Source organism: Oncorhynchus gorbuscha, linkage group LG02, assembly GCF_021184085.1.
Source record: "Oncorhynchus gorbuscha isolate QuinsamMale2020 ecotype Even-year linkage group LG02, OgorEven_v1.0, whole genome shotgun sequence".
Taxonomy (NCBI): Eukaryota; Metazoa; Chordata; class Actinopteri; order Salmoniformes; family Salmonidae; genus Oncorhynchus; species Oncorhynchus gorbuscha.
In genome coordinates, this window is record NC_060174.1 from 97615099 (window position 1) to 97637558 (window position 22460).

Sequence of the window (22460 nt, forward strand, 5' to 3'; positions counted from 1 at the left end):
ACTGATGGGATATGAGGAGAATAACTTCCTAGAAAAACACCTGGGAGGAGTGAGCAGAAGAGAGCAGGAGAGAGAAGGGACAAAATACAAGGCTAAGGCATCCAGAGGGACATCCCACCTTCAGAGCTGGCCCATGGGGCCCCTGAGGCTCTGACACAACCCTTCCTATGATTAATAGGCCTGTCATACATGACAAATGCACAGCTTCCAAATTGACCTAATTTAAGTAGGGGGAAACACACCGTTCCACACCCTCCACCCCCACCATCCGGTTCGGCCTACTTCTTGCCCCTTATCATGAGGCCACGGTGACCTGCCTCCCCAAGGCTTCCAGAGGGTGGTGCGGTACAGGAAACAGTGTGGATGTGTGGCAGCTGCCCCAGTGAGAGGGCCCCTTTAAAGCCTCTGTGCCAAGGCCCATCTCCATCACCATCTGCCACCATAAGGTTATAGCTAGCTCAGCTTGCCTCCAGTGGTTGATGTTTTTTGGGATTAGTCTTGTCCTGGAGGCAGAACTGAGGGAGTAAAAATTAATCTAAGGTTATGATTAGGCATTAGGGTTAGCAGTGTGGTTAAGGTTAGGGTTAAGGATAGGGTTGGGTTTAAAATCAGACATTATGACTTAGTGACCACTGCAGAGCTGACTCCAGAACCAGATTCATGACGAAAAACCTGTCTGGGAACCCTCCCATAAAAACAGGGTCTCTTGATGCACATATAGTTACATGTATAAGGATCCAGGTTGACAAGATGCTGTTGTAGGAATGCTAACTGCTTGGAGGTTGATGCAATCAAGGATGGACTGGCTTACAAACTCTGACAACAACAGATCTAGTAACTAAGTGTACAGAAGTTGTTGAATGGCCTAGGGAATATTTGTTCTGACAATTTGTGCCAATATACTGTACAGTCTGTCTTTTTGTTATATTATGCCAGAAATATTCTCCAGTCTTATCACAGGGACAAAATCCATCGGTTGCCATGGGGAAAGCAGCTGTTTGATAGGCAGAAGCCTCTCATTTGCATTTTTGGAGAGAGAGGGGGGAAGCGAAGGAGAGAGAGAGCGTGTGTGTGAGTGTGTGTGTGCATTTGTGTGTATACACACGGGTGTATTTGAAAAATAGAAAGGGGGGGATGTTTATTTGTAAAATAATTATTGTATTGATGTAAAACCAAAAAGCATATTTTTTTCCAGTATTATCTAAAGAGCCAAAGTATCACAGGTCAGACTTATATAAATTGTCTTTTTTCTTCAGGTAAATTGCCTACTATGGCAGAAAGTGTTTACCAGGCTTTTTATCCCGTGACCCTAACTCGCATCCTAAAATGTGAGCAGGGAATTATTCTGCCATAAAATGATGGCCTGTGTAAAAGGGGTCAAATCAGGAACCATGCAGTGTATCAGTATCCTTTAGTAATACTTTATGATGCTCAGAAATAATTCACTATGCTGCTACCCACTGCAAAATATGAATGTATACTGTCACACAAGTCATTTTTTGAGGCAGGTACTGCATAAATAAACAATGTTATTCAATTCTCCCTCAATTCCAGGAATACAGTTACTGTACAACAATACAATGATTAAGCCATGACTTGGCTGAGGACAATGAAATCATGGTGAATGTGAATAGCAGAAACACAGGACGTGACTCCAGTTCCATGTTCCTGGGAACAGAGTCACGGTCAGTTTGTCAGTAATGGGATGGGAAGAGACTGTCTGACCCCCGGTCACCCAGGGCAGGACCCTAACACTGTGTGACACATCCAAGTTTACGGGTCTGGCTGGATTATTTGGGGGTTGGCAACCGAGAGCCTTCCTACCTGCCTCCCTGCCTCCCTGCCTCCCTGCCTCCCTGCCTCCCTGCTTCCCTGCCTCCCTGCCTGCCTGTCTGCCTACCTCCCTGCCTGCCTGCCTCCCTGCATGCCTCCCTGCCTGCCTCTCTGCCCATCAACCTGCCTCCCTCCACTGTATCCCATTCCACACGATCACACGTGCCTCTCTAGCTTGTCAGAAAAACAAAGAAAACTGCAAAAGCTCTGCTTAGAACCCTGTCTTCTGCAAAACAGGTCAGTGAGGTCACAGGGGATGGGTAAGGGGGCGGGGCAGCCTCCCAGGGGTGGAGTGGTGGTCTGCTCTCCTCTGCGTGGTGGGGTGCGCTGACATGGTCCAGGTGTTGGGGAAATCACCTGGATGGTGCTCAGACATGCGACTAACTGTACAGAGCGGGTCCCTGCACTTCATTCTGGGTGTACACTAACACATACTGTAGAACCAGATGAGGAGAGGAAAAGAGCACTCAGTAAAATGAATACAACAATAACTGGAGGGGAGAATCAGCTCTGCTCGGTCAGGGTGACCGGGTAACTCATCTGTCAGGGTGACCGGGCAACTCATCTGTCAGGGTGACCGGGTAACTCATCTGTCAGGGTGACCAGGTAACTCAACTGTCAGGGTGACCAGGTAACTCAACTGTCAGGGTGACCAGGTAACTCATCTGTCAGGGTGACCGGGCAACTCATCTGTCAGGGTGACCGGGTAACTCATCTGTCAGGGTGACCGGGCAACTCATCTGTCAGGGTGACCAGGTAACAACTCATCTGGGCAACTGTCAGGGTGACCGGGTAACTCATCTGTCAGGGTGACCGGGCAACTCATCTGTCAGGGTGACCGGGCAACTCATCTGTCAGGGTGACCGGGTAACTCATCTGTCAGGGTGACCGGGCAACTCATCTGTCAGGGTGACCGGGCAACTCATCTGTCAGGGTGACCGGGCAACTCATCTGTCAGGGTGACCGGGTAACTCATCTGTCAGGGTGACCGGGCAACTCATCTGTCAGGGTGACCGGGCAACTCATCTGTGAGGGTGACCGGGCAACTCATCTGTCAGGGTGACCGGGTAACTCATCTGTCAGGGTGACCGGGTAACTCATCTGTCAGGGTGACCGGGCAACTCATCTGTCAGGGTGACTGGGCAACTCATTTCTTAATCAAGCGAGTGGGCAATCTCTCTCCTCCCCAAAACTCATCCACGGTGGAGATGTGCATTAGTCCCCCACTAGGACCGTAATAGGATGAGACAAGATAACTGGGAGCAGGAACACAATAACAACCAACTACAGTACCAGCATCCTCCACCTCCTATTCCTCCTCCTCCAGTCTGAACGAACAGCACCTCCCTGCCCTTGTGAATGTGTCCCTGTGTCATTATGCCCCAGTGGTGAGTGTGTGTTTGTGCAGTGATGAGAGTAGAGAGTAAGAACAGGACTCCCTCTATACCCAGGCACATCAGAGAGACAGAGACACATTGAAGCCCCTGGACTTGACCTGCTTACTGGGCCTAGCTGAAACATGACAAGTCCATTTACACATCCTGCAAGATAAATACTAAGAAAGAAATCCTCACACCAACCCTCTTCCTTCACACACACACACACGCTACCACAGTGCTGGCTGATGAGGAGCTGTCATGGTGTAATGGATTTGACATTGGGCAGGGGGAGATGCCATCCTTGCTGTAAGCTGAAATGACCATCACTCAGAGGATGATATCCAGAGGGAGGTGGCAGCCATCATTCTCTCTCTCTCTGACCCTAACCATCCCTCAGTCTCAGGTGTGCCATGTTGCTTTCATTTACACTCTCTGTCTATGAGTCCTTACAATCTATCATTGGCCAGAAAAGGCTGCACTGTCTGGAGCTGCCTATGACATTCCTTTATGGGTGACTCATTGCATGGGTGAAATGCCCCATTGCGTTTTTGTCAGTGGATCCATTCAAGTAGGACAGAGGAGTCACTATCCACATCGCTCACCTCTCAGTCAAACATCAATGACGAGTCAATAGCCTAATGGAGAGGTCAGTGACTCACCATCTGTCCCCAGCTCAGCTGCGGAAATCCCAGTCAAACACACAGTAACAATGTAATACTTGAACCCCACTGGCCCAGAATCCCTCTTTCTCTTCTCACCTGCCCTCATCTCCTCTCAGTGTCTGGTAGTGCCGTGATACACACGTTCAGATTCTATGGGAATATTCCTCATGTCAGACAGATTGCGATGAGCACTTTTCCTGGCATTGTAAGTGGAGATTACAAAGGCCCTAGGAACACTTAAAGCTAACTGACTGCTGTTGGGATAGGGGAGAAAGGCTAGAATGGCGTCCATATTTTGGAGGAACATACATCAAATCAAATGTATTTATAAAGCCTTTCGTACATCAGCTGATATCTCAAAGTGCTGTACAGAAACCCAGCCTATTGGTTGTCACGTAATCGTGATGCGCCACCATTGGTCTCTCTTTCTATGTCTCCCTTTCTCTTAACAGTAAACATCACACTCACAAAAGTTTTAAAAGAATATAGACATTTCAAATGGTATATTATTGACTATGTAGTGTTGTAGCAATGTGCACATAGTTGAAGGAAAATAAATAAACAAATAAATGTGTTGTATTTACAATTTTGTTTGTGCTCCACTGGTTGCCCTTTTGTCATGGCAAAAGAGCCACACATCTTGCTGCTGTGATTGCACATTGCGATATTTCGTGTAACAGATGTGGGAGTTTATCAATACTTAATTTGTTTTCAAATTCTTTGCGAGTCTGTGTGATCTGTGGGAAATTTGTGTCTCTAATGTGGTCATACATTTGGCAGGAGGTTAGGAAATGCAGCTCAGCCAAGTCTGCCAATCGTGGCCTCTTTCAATTGCAAGGCTTATAAGGACACAAGGCGAGACCCAAATACAGGAAGCAGATGGTTGAGCTCCGATATTTATTAATCCAGGGGGTAGGCAAAGGTAGGTCGGGGACAGGCGAGAGCTCATACACCGGTACCAGTCCAAAACAGTACCAGACGAAGGGCAGTCTCGAGGTCAGGCCAGGCAGGGGTTCAGTAACTAGATCAGTGTCCAAACTGTACAAGGGGATATGCAGGCTTGAAGAAGGAACAGGCGGGTACGGAGTCAGGACAGGCAAGGGTCGAAACCAGGAGGACTAGAACCAAAAGAGACTGGGAAAAAATTGGCGCAAGGAAAACAGCTGCTTGACATGGAAAACAAGACGACATGGCAAACAAGACAAACTGGCACAGAGAGACAGGAATCACAGGGATATATACACCGTGGATAATATGTGACACCTGGAAGGGGTGGAGACAATCACAAGGACAGGTGAAACAGATCAGGGTGTGACAAGGCTATGGTCACTGAGTCTGTACATAGTCAAGGATTTCTTAATTTGGGGTGAGTCACAGTGGTCAGCTATTCTGCCACTGTGTACTTTCTATTTAGGGCCAGATAGCACTCCAATTTGCTGAGTTTTTTATTTGATTCTTTCCATTGTGTTAAATAGTTATCTTTTTGTTTTCTCATTTGGTTGTTTCTAAATGTGTTTCTAGTCCTGGTGCTCTGTGGAGTTTAAAATGAAAGAGCCCCAGAACCAGCTGGCTGAGGGGACTCCTCTGTAGGTGAGGGCTTTGTGGTGGAATGTGTGGGCATCGGTGGTTGCTCTCTCTCTGCAACACTCTCACTCTGTTATTCTCTTGTGTAGGATGTTCTCTTTCACAATGGTCTTTCTGCTCCCTCTTTTCCTTCCTCATTTACCTCTCTCTTTCGCTCTCTCTCTTACTCACACCCTCCCTCCCTCCCTGTGAGACTTCAAACACGTCTGTCAACAGTAGCTGTAACATTTCAGGGATCATCAATCAGTAAAAAAAAATCTCTCTCTCTCCTCTCTTTCTCAGCCTCTCTCTCTTTCTCAGTCTCTATCTATTTTTGAGTCTCATACAGGACTCCCATTAGGCTGTGTTCAGGTTGGTCTGGCCTGCTGCTTGCTGTGAGTAGCGCTGCTGTGGAGACAGTGTGAAGGAAGATAGTGCCATTCCAGACAATCCATCATCTCACTGCGGGTGGAACACACAACAACACTGCTCCACTGTGGACCATTTCAAGTCATTTACACATTACTGAACGGCTGCAGTCAACAGTACCGGTTTACACATCGAAAAGAGACCTATATAATAGGAATGGATAAAAAGTATGTTTCCATGAACTTGTAATCTTTTCTGGGAATATCTTTTGATAGGTAGGAGAGCATTTTAAGATAATGTGATGAGGCTAAAAAATAAATAAAAAGTAGACCTAATATTTTTGAGGGAATTAGCTCTGAAGATGGTAGGCTATTAGTCATAAATGTATATGACCAACATGGCATTCAATAATCCTATGTAAAGTTGTAAAAAAATACATATTTACAGTTTTCACCCTAACAGAACGTTCTAGTCCTGGTAGATATGTTTTAGCCCTAGCTGAGTCTCATGGCCTATTTGAGTCATGAAGGAGTGCAGAGCATTAGCTTACCTCTGACAGCCTCTCATCACTGTCGCTGACCAAACTGTGATACATACTAAAGCTGACAGCTGAGGGGGAAACACCCATATTCAACCCTCCTTTCTTACTATAGCGCTGCAGCCAGCTATCTCATCACAGAGGAGCAAGACGTCTAAGTGGGAAAAATCTATTTAATTTCCCGCCAAAATCGTCCAATATTTTGTTCTAGCTTTTGGGGACGGCTGTAGTGTTTATTGGCCATTTCAGAGACCATTTTTTAAACTGGTTATTGTTTCTCTCGTGGCCACCGGCCCACCGCTCACAACACCTGAGAAAGCCACACAATTAAAGAGAGGAGGAAGACCCTGAAAAGTGGTCATTATATAGCACTAGCAAATAAATCATCACTATCCCCCCTGTGTTTTCTCACTCTGTTTCTCGTCTTGTACCGTGGACTGGGACAACCTATTTCCCTGGGGAGATGGGCTTCCTTAAACCATTTTGTTGTCCCTGGTGGTGCAGACATAGTGCCATCTGCAGTGCCAGTCTCTGTGAATCTGTTGCAGACTCCCATGGTGCTATGTGTAAGTTTGTATTTACGGTAATGGATATATGGGCTAATAATCTGCTCATCCACATGCCGTGACGGAGAAAGGACTTCAGGTCAAAGCAGTGTACTGGAGCCTCTCAAGAGTTGTAGCACTAACGTTACTCAAGTGGTTTTCTAGATGAGCAACAGAGCACAAGCTATATTGTTCTGCATCACACTTGGTTTTAAAACACTTAATAATTGATTCTGTGTTGATGCATTTGTAGGATTACTAAACAGAGCAATGGTCTGTTTCACAAACAATCATATTGCCTCAAAGGCAGTTTGTCTGAAGTCCCTGAGATTAGCTATTGACACAGGAAATATCGGAAGTTTTTGAAAAGCCTCCGAATTGTATTCTTGTTGCTTCGCCTAAAGTTAGTCCTGACTGCTGTGCAAAGTAACAGCCCCTGGTCACAAACCTTTCGCAATCAGCCTACAAACGAAATGAAGGATAGATCTGTGTTAGCGTTATCTCTCGTACTTCAGGTGCTATAACCAACACACAGGAAGGCTGGAGTGATTCACATTCCACGGAGGAGTGCACTCCAGGCTCCAAAATAAATCAGCAACCAGGTCTTGGAGAATATAGCATACCTACTGCACAGTGATGGAAGTACACTGAGATGGGATTGAAATTAAAAGGCACATTGCATTGAATTTCCCCCATGGATATAGACGTGTTCTAAAGAGTGATGCAACCATGGCAACCTGGCCTATAGAACTTAGAAATCGATAAAAGACGGAACGCAGCTGTGCTTTGAATGCTCAAGTTGAAATCCCAAAGGACCCTTTGAGTGATTTCAGCAACCTATCCTTCCTGTCTGAGAGAACAAGTAGAAACCACGGCCAGTCTAAAAACAGGTCAACTATTGTATTGACAAAAGTGTCGTTGTACCTCAACAAAAGCCAGTGAGCAGGAAGACTGTACCACAATAGGCATTCTTACAGTCATGTTTTTCTCCCACTGTGGCTTAAGAATTTGCCACTTAATTGCTTACCAACTGCAGAGTAATTATGGAGTGATTACAAACAACCGTGTCCTCATGGAAGTCAGTGGCGTTGTCGCACCATAAAACTTCATAAATAAGCACAATTGAATGACCATCGCTCTCTGCTAGCAACAATGTGTGTGTGATTGTTGCTGAGTACTAATACATTCAATGCCGTCTGTAAAGAGCACAGACAATAAGCTGTGATTGAATGTTAAGGACGTCCTAATCCCTCAGGCGCTAGCGTGTCACCATGGATGTGGCTGTTTCCAAGTAAAGCGCCACAACATCCACTTTGATCATTTGAACACCATGCTAGGAGCATGCAGAGCTTAGCGTTTCAGAACACTCACTGAGATGGATGATTGGTTTTGTGTTCTTGCTCCCACGCTAGTGAGAATGGCTGTGGCATCTCGGCGAGGTTAATCTATTAAGCTGTATATCCCAGCCAATGGCATGCGCACATGCAGACAGCCAGCTCAGAGAAAACTAGCCCAAGAAGCTCTGTGGAGAATACTGTGACCTGACAAGAAATCCATAGCCTTTGGTATTAGCCCAGGAGTTATCACCAAGTACTATAGCCGTTTGATGACCAAACGTGTCCCTCAGCAGTAGGAGGTTCAGCCTAGATAGAGTGTGTAATAGTTAGCTCACATGAGGCTGGGATAGTGAGCTTCCTGCTGTCTCCTTTTTTAGTATTCTTCCCCCATACACCTGGGGAACTTGGTAAATGTTCCATTCTTTAGCACTTTAAAGTAAAACTTTAAATGTAATCAAAGGGTATCAAATGCATGTTATGAAACCCACCAGAATAGTTGAGAGAAATACTGGGAATACCTATGAAGGTAATGAATCCAAACATACAGTACAGGCAGCATTCAAAACTAGTGTTTTGTTCTGCAAATGAAGAGTGGTATCGTCCTCCCTGCGCTCCTACCAGTAGGGCCTGTCAGGCTGAAGTATTGCTGTGCACACAGCACACCCCAGGCCATCTCCTAATTGTACCTCTATGGGGGGGACTCACAAGCACCATCCGTCAGGTCGACCCAACGACGGAAGTATTTTGGCCACATGTGATGCATAGATTACATTATAGAAATCTCCAGAACAATAGGAAAATGGCTGGTATTAAATTGTAATTTGGTTGGCTGGGAGCTTTAAGGCTAAGCTGTCCCTTGTCTGTGTCACGCCTTGGTCATAGTGTTTTGTGTTTTCGTTATATATTTGGTCAGGCCAGAGTGTGACATGAGGCGGTTCTCAATCAGAGTCAGGTGATTCTCGTTGTCTCTGATTGGGAACCATATTTAGGTAGCCGGGATTTCACTGTGTATTTCGTGGGTGATTGTTCCTGTCTCTGTGTAGTGTTCACCAGATAGGCTGTATTAGGTTTACACCTTCCGTTTGTTGTTTTTGTATTTATTAAGTTATTTCATGTATCGTCGTTTCTTCATTAAAGAACATGAGTAACAACCACGCTGCATTTCGGTCCGACTCTCTTTCGACAAACGAACGCCGTTACAGTCTGGCTATATACTGTAACTGCAAAACAAAGACCAATTGGAGCTGCAAAATAATGCAATGTTTTGAGAGGAGACATCATACACTACAGAAATATTGCATTAAAATCTCCAACTGAATGTTGTGAATGTCCCTTCATAAAAACATTAAAAGAAATGGCAGCTTGTACAGGATACAGTACAGTATCGCCCACAAGCTGAACATATTGTGGGGCGCCTACCTGCATGTTGAGTGACGTGAGCGCTCAGTGGCGGTTCTAGCTTGTATGGCATCCTGGGCGAACACCCCCGCCCCCAAATAAATAATCATAACATTTAAAACTATATAAATATAAAATATACACAAAAATAAGACTCATAAATATAAAAAAGAAGTAACAAAGACAAATATAAACACATTTTGTGTTGATTTGGCACTCGAGCATCATTACATTACCCATCACCCAACACTGTCAAACAAGAGTCAAGACTAAACCAATTCACCTTGGTGGTGTGCAGACTGGTTTTATATTATTCTTAACGATTTCACACAAACCAGAAAAAATGCAACAACATGTCTGTAAAACTATGTATTCACAGTATTATGAATGAATTGTGGTTTATTTGGGTAGCATTTCATAGTGTGACTGATTTGATTAATTCCGTTAGCACTGTACAAAGTTAGAAGTGCACTATTTGATAGATTCCCTGCTTCCCCTACCTCGGGCTTCCAGTGTACAGGTTATGTACAGGTAAAATTCAATGTACAGTACATCTTGAAAATGATATGAGAGTAAATTGTAAAGGTTGTCAATTTTTACAAAAATTGTGATAGTCAGGGGATCGTAACGTCATGCTGACGTCATGTTAACGTCATGTTAAGACCTTCACATGAGATCTCAGAACCTGGCCGTTCTACAGCTGCATTGTGTCACACACACATCTCATTCTAGAATAACATCCCCACAAAGGAATGACAAGGGAAGGTGGGAAGTCATCACAACGCACCTCAGCTTCTTGGTCTGAGATACAGTATACGCAAAACTCATTCTGTCTTCGGTCTGTATGCTGTATCGACTGGTGACCCTTGCATAGATGTCGGACACAACGTCAATAACACATTTCCTGGCTGGTCGATCACAAGCAGGCCATTGAATAGAATAGATAATTCAAATCAGTAATATCTGACATATCGTTTAAAAGCTGTTGTATTACCATGTGTAATTCCCAGGTGCCTGCATGGCTCCCCTTCTAAGACTTTATTTGTAGCAGATTACAACGATGTCAGGAGCCTTTGTTAACGACATGGAGTGATCACCATAGCAGCTAGCTTCATCAGTGCGCCTCTCTTACATCGGGCAAACTAAGATGAGAAGAATGCGAGATCGATCGATCCTGTCTCCACTGAGATTAAGCTGAGTAAGGTACGGCTTCGGCACCACTTGCAAGACAAATAAATTAGAGGTGATTTGGATCAGACAAGTGTGATTGAACAAAGGAATGAACAAGTTGAGGGAATTTGGACACAGTCGACTTTGCACCACATGCCACATGCTAAGGAGATGTGTGATTAAGGTTGACAGGGCAACCAGGTCCCGGACTTCTTCTAGAACCAGTCAGTTCTCTGGCAAGCTGCTGACCACAGGCTCTCTCTCTACTAGCCGCTCAGTGTGTTAACTATAAATAGGTAGGGGACAACTTGGGTTGTTTTTAATGATAACATTAGGCATCTCTAATTGGTGTGCAGAACAGACTGCTATCAGCAGGAGGATGCAGACTGTTTTCCCTAAGTGAGAAGCTTTTGTGAATACACATGCCATCAGGTTGTCCACACTACCGTTATATTTATGACAATCGTGTGAATGTGTGAATGTGGAATGTGACGAAGAAAGGCATTGTGTTGAGAAGAAATGGAGGAATCCTGTCATTTCTTCTCTTAAAAACTATTAAGAGAAAGTATAACTTTGATTCTTGTGTTTCAATTGTGTCAGAGTTTCTCCTCTGTTACCTGAGTTTTAAATAGGAATGACGCAACATCGAGCGATTTGATTGAGAGGTTTGTTTTGTCACAGGGGTCACTTAGCATACTGTCTGTCTGCAAATGGCCTGTTTATCATTTCATAGAAAATGGTTAGCAATCTGATTACTCCCAGTCCTCATTTAGTCCGGCTCCATAGAACTGAGTGTGTGTAAATCCACATTTGTAATTGTAGTAAAAAATGACTGCGCAGCACACGTCATCGTCACATCAGTTATGGAGAGGTCACACCTCAGACGACTCCTGAGTTATCATGTCAATCCTTACCTATAAACAAGGACATTCCGCTAATGTAACAGGTGTCACTGTGTTAGCTTAACTGTACCACTTCATCCCACATTAGCCCCCTGCCTTGCAAACACACATGACTGCCCTATTACAACAGTATTTCCAACTACACTTCTGAAAAGCTAGCAGTTCTATAGCGCAGGTGAAGACACTTCACACTGGGGACTAAGGTTACAAATCCAACTCTGCTACATTAAATCACTACATCAGAATGCACGTAAGGTGTCCATTTTCAGGCAAAAAAAGTTACAATGTAATACGATAAAAAAATAAACCCTGGTGGCCCATTCAAAAGGCAAGAGTGCTGTAGTGACTGTGATTGGACCATTTGCACATCTGTTAGCGTTGTCTTAGATGCCACGTCCCATGGGAGAAGAGCATGTTTGTCTAGAAGTGGAAACAGGTAGTACTACATGGCACAAACATCAAAGCCAACACCAATCAATAATGTACAACCCCCCAGTAACACAAATGTAGTTAAGAAGCACTAAAACGAAGATCCTTGTTCCAAAAGCAGAGGAAGATGCCTTAAGATACTCTGATGAATTATTCACCTCCCTTGTCCTTATCATTCTCTACTAAGAATGAGCAAATGGAATAAATGGAGAAAAAAGAACATCATGTTCCCCAATAGTACGCACTCATACTGTACATGAAGAGAAAAAAAACACATTATGTAACATCTGCAAATCATGGATATTTTATGAACAATCTGGTGGATACGTAGATTAAAGAGATGTTTTGAGGTCAACACACAATAATGGTTTCACCGTTCCCAACAATCATTATAATTGCCATGTGTCTCCTTAAACAGTAAACACTGTTATTTTTTATTCAAAACCATTCAGATCATTAACCTAACTGGATAAATCTAATGAATCTAGAGGATGGAAGAGTAGAAATGCTTATCTATCAAACACTGATTAATCTGCCCTCAATCCGATGGCAACACAGCTGAAAAGTTTCCACCCAACTCCTGGAACAAGACAGTGATGGAGCCAGTCATCTACTGGTCAGAGGGACACTGAAAAGATGACTCTGTTGTTGAAGACTAAAACACTCCCTGAATGCCACTCATAAAAAGTCGATACTGTCCGCGATAGTTCTGAACTGCCAATGGTATGGGACCAAGAACCATATGTTTTAAGAAAGATGTTCCACAGAGGGAGTAGAAGGTGAGGGACAAACATCCACATCCTCTCAGACACATAAACACGTTCCACACAGCAGGTCCCAGAGAGGTGACTCTGGCCACTCACTCCGTCCCTCCCTCCCCTTGAGACTTCAAACACATCTGTCAACAGTAGCTGGAACATTTCAGGGGATCATCAATCAGTAAAAAATGATTGTCTCTCTCTCTCTCGCTCTCTCTCTCTCTTTCACTCTCCATCTCACAGGTCACATTCAATGGCTTGTGAAAGTATTCACCCCCCATTTTTTCCTATTTCGTTGCCTTACAACCTGGAATTAAAATAGATTTTTGGGGGGGTTGTATAATTTGATTTACAAAACATGCCTATCACTTTGAAGATGCAAAATGTGTTTTATTGTGAAACAAACAAGGTATAAAACCAAAAGAATTGATAACTTGAGCATGCATAACTATTCACCCCCCCAAAGTCAATACTTTGTAGAGCCACCTTTTGCAGCAATTACAGCTGCACGTCTCTTGGGGTATGTCTCTATAAGCTTGGCACATCTAGCCACTCTGATTTTTGCCCATTCTTCAAGGCAAAACTGCTCCAGCTCCTTCAAGTTGGATGTGTTCTGCTGGTGTACAGCAATCTTTAAGTCATACCACAGATTCCGAGACATTTAACTGTTTCCCCTTACATCACTCGAGTGTTGCTTCAGCAGAATGCTTAGGGTCATTGTCCTGCTGGAAGATGAACCTCTGTCCCAGTCTCAAATCTCTGGAAGACTGAAACAGGTTTCCCTCAAGAATTTCCCTGTATTTAGCGCCATCCATCATTCCTTCAGTTCTGACCAGTTTCCCAGTCACTGCCGATGAAAAACATTCCCACAGCATGATTCTGCCACCCCCATGCTTCATGGTGGGGTATGGTGTTCTCGGGGTGATGAGAGGTGTTGGGTTTGCGCCAGACATAGCGTTTTCCTTGATGGCCAAAAAGTAATATTTCTGTCTCATCTGACCAGAGTACCTTCTTCGATATGTTTGGCGAGTCTCCCACATGCCTTTTGGCGAACACCAAACGTGTTTGCTTAATATTTTCTTTAGTTAATGGAATTTTCTTGGCCACTCTTCTGTAAAACCCAGCTCCATGGAGTGTATGGCTTAAAGTGGTTCTATGGACAAATACTCCAATCTCCGCTATGGAGCTTTGCAGGTCCTTCAGGGTTATCTTTGGTCTCTTTGTTGCCTCTCTGATTAATGCCCTTCTTGCCTGGTTCGTGAGTTTTGGTGGGCGGTTCTCTCTTGGCAGGTTTGTTGTGGTATACCCTGATGAAGACAGCTTGGCTGTCGAAACATTGGATATTACATTTTTGCATCTGAGCTCCTAGAGTGTGCGGCTCTCCTTTATTTTCAAGTTTTCTACTCCGCTAGCCAGCACCTCGCCTAAATAGGTGTGTGTTTCTTTTTCTTATAGGTTTGTTGTGGTGCCATATTTTTCCATTTTTTAACAATGGATTTAATGGTGCTCCGTGTGATGTTCAAAGTTTCATATATATTTTTTTATATATAGATATATATATGTTTTTTTTTATAACCCAACCTGATCTGTACTTCTCCAGAACTTTGTCCCCGACCTGTTTGGAGAGCTCCTTGGTCTTCATGGTGCCGCTTGCTTGGGGGTGCCCCTTGCTTAGTGGTGTTGCTGACTGGGGCTTTTCAGAACAGGTGTATATATACCGAGATCATGTGACAGATCATGTGACACTCGATTGGACTTTATTTAACTAATTATGTGACTTCTGAAGGTAATTGGTTGCACCAGATCTTATTTAGGGGCTTCAAAGCAAAGGGTGGTGAAAACATATGCACGCGTCCCTTACTTAGTTATTTTTTATTTTCTCTTCAACAATTTGGACTATTTTGTGTATGTCCATTACATGAAATTCAAATAAAAAAATCAATTTAAATTACAAGTTGTAATGCAACAAAATCGTAAAAACACCAAGGGGGATGAATACTTTTGCAAGGCACTGTAATTGGAGAATCCAGTGGATCCAATAGTCTTTAATAGTTGATTCTAAGATTTGTATTTGATCATGTACAGTACCAGTCAAAAGTTTGGACACACCTACTCATTCAAGGGTTTTTCTTTATTTGGACTATTTTCTGCATTGTAGAATAATAGTGAAGACATCAACACCTTGAAATAACACATGGAATCATGTAGTAACCAAAAAAGTGTTAATTAAACAAAAATATATTTTATATTTGAGATTTTTCATCTACATTTCCCTTGATGACAGCTTTGCACACTCTTGGCATTCTTTCAACCAGCTTCAACTGGAATGCTTTTCCGACAGTCTTGAAGGAGCTCCCATATATCTTGAGCACTTGTCTGTTTTTCCTTCACTCTGCGGTCCAACTCATCCCAAACCATCTCAAATGGGTTGAGGTCGGCTGATTGTGGAGGCCAGGTCATCTGATGCAGCACTCCATCACTCTCCTTCTTGGTCAAATAGCCCTTAAACGGCCTGGAGGTGTGTTGGATCATTGACCTGTTGAAAACTATGCGCAAACCAGATGGGATGGTGTATCGCTGCAGACTGCTGTGGTAGCCATGCTGGTTAAGTGTGCCTTGAATTCTAAATAAATCACAGACAGTTTACCAGCAAAAAACTCCAACACCATCAGACCTCATCCTCCATGCTTCATGTTGGGAACCACACATACAGAGATAATCCGTTCACCTACTCTGCGTCTCACAAAGACATGGCGGTTGGAACCAAAAATCTCAAATTTTGAATCATCAGACCTAAGGATTTCCATCTATCTAATGTCCATTGCTCATGTTTCTTGGCCCAAGCAAGTCTCTTCTTCTTATTGGTCTTCTTTAGTAGTGGTTTCTTTGCAGCAATTCCACCTTGAAGGCCTGATTCACGTAGTCTCTGAACATTTGCTCTTGAGATGTGTCTGTTACTGGAACTTTTTGAAGCAATTATTTGGGCTGCAATTTCTGAGGCTGGTAACTCTATGATCTTATCCTCTGCAGCAGAGGTAACTTTGGGTCTTCCTTTCCTGTGGCGGTGCTCATAAGAACCAGTTTCATTATAGCGATTGATGGTTTTGACTGACCTTCATGTCATAAAGTAATGGTGGACTGCCATTTCCCTTTGCTTATTTGAGCTGTTCTTGCCATAATAAGGACTTGGATATGGATACGTGAAAATGGCGCCGACAGATAGTGCAGCCGTGCTTTTAGCTTTTAGGCAACTTTGCAGTATTTCGTTTTTTTTACATTACTAGCCCAGAACTTTTTTTGTGTTATTACCTACATCTGGGAAGAACTTTTGGATATCAGAGCAGTGGTAACTGGTATCAGCATTATCAGCAATACTACCAGGAATACGACTTTCCCAAATCGGATCCTTTGTTCATACACCTCAGGGCAATTGAACTGATTCCAGAGGCTGATACAAAACTCAGTCGGTGGAGAAGAGGTATTCGGAGTGGACTTCTAGTCCAACTCAGTAGGTGCGCACACCACCCACCTCGTCCGAGTATATTACTCGCTAATGTTCAGTCTGGATAATAAAGTTGATGAGCTCAGGGCGAGGATTTCCTTTCAGAGAGACATCGGGGATTTTAACATACTCTGTTTCACGGAAACATGGCTCTCTTTGGATATACTGTCTGAATCCGTACAGCTAGTTGGATTCTCAGTTCATCGCGCAGACAGGAATAAATAGCTTTCCGAGAAGAAGAAGGGAGAGGGTGTATGTTTAATGATTAACTACTCATGGTGTGATTGTGATAACATACAGGAACTCAAGTTCTTTTGTTCATCCGACCTAGAATACCTCACAATCAAATGCCAAAGCATATTACCTTCGGTAGTAGTCACAGCCATGTATACTCCCCCTCAAGCTGATACCACGATAGACCTGAAAGAACTTCATTGGACTTTATGCAAACTGGAAACCACATATCCCGAGGCTGCATTTATTGTAGCTGGGGCTATTCAATGCTAGTCTGACCAATCGGAATCCACGCTTCAAGATTGTTTTGATTATTCTGACTGGGATATGTTCCTGGTAGCCTCAGAGAATAACATTGATGAATTCACTGATATGGTGACTAAGTTTATCAGGAAGTGAATAGTAAATGTTTTACCCAATGTGACTATTAAAACCTAGCCTAACCAGAAACTGTGGATAGATGGTAGCATTCGCACGAAATTGAAAGCACAAACCACAGCATTTAACCATGGCAAGGTGACTGGGAATATGGCCGAATACAAAGGTGTGTAGTTATTCCACCCGTAAGGCAATTAAACAGGCTAAACGTCAGTATAGAGACAAAGTGAAGTCACAATTCAATGGCTCTGACACGAGAGGTATGCAGCAGGGTCTACAGACAATCACGGATGACAAAGGAAAAAACAACCTTCTTCACCCGCTTTGACGATAACACAGTGCCACCGACGTGGCCTGCTCCCAAGGACTATGGGCTCTCCTTCTCCATGGCCGATGTGAGTAATACATTTAAGTGTGTTAACCCTCACATATGGGAATGCTGTCACCTCCAGGTAGGTGTTTGTCCCCATGTGTGCTGAGGTTGTCAGGTTCTTGTCCTGTTCTGACAGTTAGGTCGCCATAGACTAGTACATGTCCCTGGGCCTGGAAATTGTTACCTACATTTACATTTAAGTCATTTAGCAGACGCTCTTATCCAGAGCGACTTACAAATTGGTGCATTCACCTTATGACATTCAGTGGAACAGTCACTGTACAATAGTGCATCTAAATCTTAAAGGGGGGGGGGGATACTTATCCTATCCTAGGTATTCCTTAAAGAGGTGGGGTTTCAGGTGTCTCCGGAAGGTGGTGATTGACTCCGCTGTCCTGGCGTCGTGAGGGAGTTTGTTCCACCATTGGGGGGGCCAGAGCAGCGAACAGTTTTGACTGGGCTGAGCGGGAGCTGTACTTCCTCAGTGGTAGGGAGGCGAGCAGGCCAGAGGTGGATGAACGCAGTGCCCTTGTTTGGGTGTAGGGCCTGATCAGAGCCTGGAGGTACTGAGGTGCCGTTCCCCTCACAGCTCCGTAGGCAAGATCTCCCTCTCTAGGATGGAGGAGCTGTCATCATTAAAGTATGGGGATTCTATTGGGGGGGATAAAGGTAGCACACATGACAACATTTTTCTCTGTTGAGATCATTTCCTTATTAATTTCTAGCCAGATGTAAAAAGTTCATGTTTTGACTAATTTAATAGAGTGGTTTAGATCTGCTCTATACCAAATTAGCATACCCCCTGAGTCTCTTCCCTGTTTCACATCTGGTAGTTTGGTGGACCTGGTCGTAAAGGCTGTTCAAGTCCAGGGTTGAGTGGTGGGCCAGGTAGACATTGCATTTTGAGGCACAGTCTCGTGAAATGCTGGCATCACCCATTGTATATGGTGGCAGGGTGAAAGTACTTTTGTGGTAGCAGGGTGGAGATAAACACTTGTGCATTTGGGAAAGTGGAAGAAGCATTTTCAATCACTCCCTTGAGTGCTGTGGCCACCCTTTCCTGCTGGGCCCTCAGGTCATTTGTGCCTATGTGAATTGTGATGTGGCTGTGGGACCCTAGTCTGTCCTCTGACAACAGCTCCAGGGCATGCCTAGTGTTTGGGCACCAGAGTTTAGCCACTTCGTGTTTGGGAAAAAGTTGCTCCTCTTGAATGTATTTGCCATTTGAGTCAATGAGGAGCACAATCTCTGGCTTTTGTGTGTCCTCAGTGGATGTGTGGGGGTTGTCAAGAGAGCTATCAGGGGAGCTGAGAGGGGGGCTGTTAGGAGGGGGTGGGTTCTGTTGGGTTGGTGGGTCCTGTGTTGCCTGTCCCATTGTGGCGTTGAGGTTATGGTCCGGTTCTAAGGTGGGCTGTTCTGCTGGCTTCTCCAGGGGAGTGTCCTGCTCTCTGTCACACCTCAGCTTTGTCACCTCATCCTTCAGTGCCATGTGTGCCTCTTTACATTCTCTCACCTCAGTTCGTAAAGCAGCCAGCTCTCTCAGATAGCCGTCCATCTCCACTTTCTGCCCTACGGGTCTTGTTGGGGGGTGTTGTTGTGCTGGTCTGTTTTGTGGGTTTTTTCTGTCTGGATTGTGTGGACCAGCTCTCTGTGCTCCACCATGTCTCTCTCCAGCTCTGTGAACATATCCCTCTCAGTGATGGAGGAGCAGTGAAGTTGGGGGACCTGGGTGTGTTCAGTGCTGGGGGGGGCACTATCCTCGTCTGCAGGACAGTTTGAAGAGGTGTGACCAGATTCACTCAGTCGTCACAGAGAGAGAGCTTTCCTGCTGTGTTCTCTTTGATTGCGTAAAAGTCCTGCTGGAACTGCATTATCAAATCAAATCAAATGTATTAATAAAGCCCTGCGTACATCAGCTGATATCTCAAAGTGCTGTACAGAAACCCAGCCTAAAACCCCAAACAGCAAGCAATGCAGGTGTTGAAGCACATTGGCTAGGAAAAATTCTCTAGAAAGGCCAAAACCTAGGAAGAAACCTAGAGAGGAACCAGGCTATGAGGGGTGGCCAGTCCTCCTCTGGCTGTGCCAGGTGGAGATTATAACAGAACATTGCCAAGATGTTCAAACGTTCATAAATGACCAGCATGGTCAAATAATAGGTCTGGGACAGGTAGCACGTCCGGTGAACAGGTCAGGATTCCATAGCCGCAGGCAGAACAGTTTAAACTGGAGCAGCAGCAAGGCCAGATGGACTGGGGACAGCAAGGAGTCATCATGCCAGGTTGTCCTGAGGCGTGGTCCTAGGGCTCAGGTCCTCCGAGAGAGAGAAAGAAAGAGAGAATTAGAGAGCATACTTAAATTCACACAGGACACCGGATAAGACAGGAGAAGTACTCCAGATATAACAAACTGACCCTAGCCCCCGACACATAAACTACTGCAGCATAAATACTGGAGGCTGAGACAAGAGGGGTCAGGAGACACTGTGGCCCCATCCGACGATACCCCCGGACAGGGCCAAACAGGAAGGATATAACCCCACCCACTTTGACATAGCAAAGCCCCCACACCACTAGAGGGATATCTTCATCCACCAACTTACCATCCTGAGACAAGGCCGAGTATAGCCCACAAACATCTCCACCACGGCACAACCCAAGGGGGGCGCCAACCCAGACAGGAAGATCACATCAGTGACTCAACCCACTCAAGTGACGCACCCCTCCTAGAGATGGCATGAAAGAGCACCAGTAAGCCAGTGACTCAGCCCCTGTAATAGGGTTAGAAACATGACTGTACCATGACTGTCCTAGACCTGTACATGTTGACAGAGGTTGTTTCAATTTCCTCAGTGTTTAGTATTCTGAGTTTCCACCCTGGGCCAATACCCTCTCCTTTGACATAGTGGTAGTGTGCTCTTATAGCACTGTGCCCTGCCAGGGGATGGTCTGTGTGGAAAATTAAGTTGTTTACGTTCCCCTCTTCGTAGCAGTCAGAAAATAGTGTCCCTGGATTGTCCTTGAGGAGCTTTTTTTTGTACTTATTCCGTGCAGTATCCATGGGATACTGTATTGTAATGACCTCTCCACAAGGAGAATCCATGGGGGCTTCAAAGGCCTCTGAGTGGGGAGGGGGGGGCTGTGAACCTCTCCTGCCATTGTTAGGCTCAAGAATTTTCACGTCTCACTTCACACTTCAGTGCTGATTGAAGTTGCAGTCAGATACGTTCTGTTCTAGCAGCTTGGTAGCGTAGTAGCGTTATTTATTAAGCTTTATGTAACAAAATGAACTAGGGATTATTGTATTTTACTTTTTGGCTTCAGAAGTAGGTTCAGACTGAACATTTTGTGTTTGATGGTATTTCCAGGGTTCCACTGTGTTTCTTCTGCAGGTTTTGGCTTGTTAGAAGTTTTTTCTTGATAATGCTTGGTAGTAATAATAAGAATTTTGAATACGATTCAAGGTTTTGATGTTGAGGTTAGTATCCTGTATAAATTCAAATTCATATACATTTATCGTTTTGCAGAAGAACTGAAAACTCACGAGCCCATGAGCTCACTCTCTCTCTCTCTCTCTCTCTCTCTCTCTCTCTCTCTCTCTCTCTCTCTCTCTCTCTCTCTCTCTCTCTCTCTCTCTCTCTCTATATATATATATATATATATATATATATATATATATATATATATCTTTCTCGCTGTTTCTCAGCACCCATTTCTTTTGGGATTCAGGTGCCCGCCTTTAATTTGTATGGAAATGGGCACGTCTGCACCAAGATAAAGTAGCTTTTCAAGGAGAGAGAGGGAGGAACAATTTCCAAAGTAAATTGAGTGTGTAAATAAAAGAGTATCATCATGTGAAATAATAGACAGTGAGCTGAGGGAGGGGGAGTGGATGAGATATGAGAGAGGGGGAGTGGCTGAGGGAGGGGGTGGCTGAGAGGGGGGTGGCTGAGGGAGGGGGAGTGGGTGAGGGAAGGGGAGGGTGGGTGGCGGAGTGAGGGGGAATAGGTTAGGGAGGGGGAGTGTGTGAGGGAGGGGGAGTGGCTGAGGGGGGGAGGGGTGAGGGAGACAGCAGGTAATATAGTGGTGTTTGGGCTGTGCTTTGGCAAAGTGGGTGAGGTTATGTCCTTCCTGTTTGGCCCTGTCCGGGAGTGTCATCGGATGGGGCCATAGTGTCTCCTGACCCCTCCTGTCTCAGCCTCCAGTATTTATGCTGCAGTAGTTTATGTGTCGGGGGGGCTAGGGTCAGTTTGTTATATCTGGAGTACTTCTCCTGTCCTATCTGGTGTCCTGTGTGAATTTAAGTATACTCTCTCTAATTCTCTCTTTCTCTCTTTCTTTCTCTTTCTTGGAGGACCTGAGCCCTAGGACCATGTCTCAGGACTACCTGGCATGATGACTCCTTGTCCCCAGTCCACCTGGCCGTGCTACTGCTCCAGTTTCAACTGTTCTGCCTTATTATTATTGGACCATGCTGGTTATTTATGAACATTTGAACATCTTGGCCATGTTCTGTTATAATCTCCACCCGGCACAGCCAGAAGAGGACTGGCCACCCCACATAGCCTGGTTCCTCTCTAGGTTTCTTCCTAGGTTTTGGCCTTTCTAGGGAGTTTTTCCTAGCCACCGTGCTTCTACACCTGCATTGATTGCTGTTTGGGGTTTTAGGCTGGGTTTCTGTACAGCACTTTGAGATATCAGCTGATGTATGAAAGGCTTTAGAAATAAATTTGATTTGATCAGGTAATATAAACACTTTTGGGGGGATAGAGTTTGTCCCTGGCTGGCGTCAAGGATATCCCCTTAGATCACTGCATTTCTCTACCCCCTGCACTCCAAATCCATTTGAATATACATTTGGAGAAGAGTCCCGAAACACACAACTTTGTCATTGCCCAGGAATGAAGTCTTAATGTTTTATTGGTGAATAGGGGCAATGTGGATATACCATCAAGCCATCAATCCATATACCATCAAACCATCAAGATATTCTGAGAATCACCTTGAAATATACTGTATATATTTTTCCCTGGGGAAAAGTCAAGAAGGCCTGAAGTGCTGTAAATGCTTTACAATGGGCCGAACACACAC

The 22460-nt window shown here is 44.6% G+C and overlaps 1 long non-coding RNA gene across 1 annotated transcript; it reads left to right on the forward strand.

Annotated features, from left to right (window-relative positions):
* Nucleotides 1-4894: 4894 nt before the first annotated feature.
* On the forward strand, nt 4895-6659 carry LOC123994962. The gene is made up of 3 exons (XR_006831761.1): nt 4895-5168; nt 5396-5464; nt 5741-6659. It is a non-coding gene; the product is annotated as an uncharacterized LOC123994962 (long non-coding RNA).
* The last annotated feature ends 15801 nt before the right edge of the window (nt 6660-22460 follow it).